General features: G+C 34.0%; 1 long non-coding RNA gene across 1 annotated transcript in view; it reads left to right on the forward strand.

Annotated features, from left to right (window-relative positions):
- The first annotated feature begins 296 nt into the window (after positions 1-296).
- Positions 297-1,130, forward strand: part of LOC128249512 (uncharacterized) — a 28,453-nt gene continuing 27,619 nt past the window's right edge. The window contains exon 1 of the long non-coding RNA XR_008265630.1: positions 297-648. This is a non-coding gene — a long non-coding RNA (uncharacterized LOC128249512). The remainder of the gene's footprint in view (positions 649-1,130) is intronic.

A 1,130-nucleotide genomic window follows, 5' to 3' on the forward strand; every position in this document is an offset into this window, starting at 1 on the left:
AGAGATAGTAAATAGGAAGAGAGGGAAAAAGAAGGACAAAGAGAGTGGCTGGTAAGTATCTGAAAGAGAGAAAGAGAAAGGAAGGCGAGAAACGAGATAGCATGTAAGTGATAAATAGAGAGAAGGAGAAAGGCAGGTTTATGTGATATAGCGAGAAGGTGAGGGAGAAAGGCAGGTATACGTGATAGAGAGAGAGAGAGTTTGAAAGGAAGAAAGGCAATTATGTGATGGAGAGAGGGAGAAAGAGTAAGAGAGGGGTAGTAAGGCAGATATATGTGATAGACGGAGAGAGCGGGAGAAAGGAAGATATGTGTGATAGAGGGATAGTATTAGGGAGAGTGAGAGGTATATGTGATACAGAGAGGAAGGCCAATATATCCGATACATAAATAGAGGGAGGGAAAGCGATGTTTATCCAATAGAGAGGAGCGGTGGGAAAGAGAGAGTGACAGTGTATAGTAGTGCTGTGTTATAGTAGTGTTGTTATAGTAGTGTTGTATATATATTATAAGAAGCGTGATGTGTAGGAGAAGGCGAGGTAGCCAGCTCGACTGGCTTTCTGGCTGAGTATATTTCTGATCAATTCACACAACGGACACTTTTTTTAATCAAGTTTGGGAATTATTTTACTGCTGTGTCCATTTTAATGTATGTACTTCTTGTTTGATCGTTGTTAAAACCATTATTTTTCACCGTTTGTATTTATTCATCAATCACTGCCTCATCTGTTCATTTGTGTGTGTGTATATATATATATATATGTGTATATATATACATATATATATACATATGTATGTATGTATATATATATATATATATATACATATATATATATATACATATGTATGTACACACGCACATATACACGAACGTGTAAATGTTTATATACGTATTGATATGTGTATATATACACACGTGTGTATATACACGTATGCACACGCACATATATATATACTTATATATATATACTTATTTATGTGTATAGTTGTGTTCATATATAGACACGTGAGTTAATATACATATACACACAGTAATGTGTTTATACACATGTATAGATAGATATAGATATATACATGTATATAAATACTCACGTATTATGAATATTATTATTATGCACACACATGCATGTA

Source organism: Octopus bimaculoides, chromosome 15 (genome assembly GCF_001194135.2).
Source record: "Octopus bimaculoides isolate UCB-OBI-ISO-001 chromosome 15, ASM119413v2, whole genome shotgun sequence".
In the NCBI taxonomy this organism is placed as follows: Eukaryota; Metazoa; Mollusca; class Cephalopoda; order Octopoda; family Octopodidae; genus Octopus; species Octopus bimaculoides.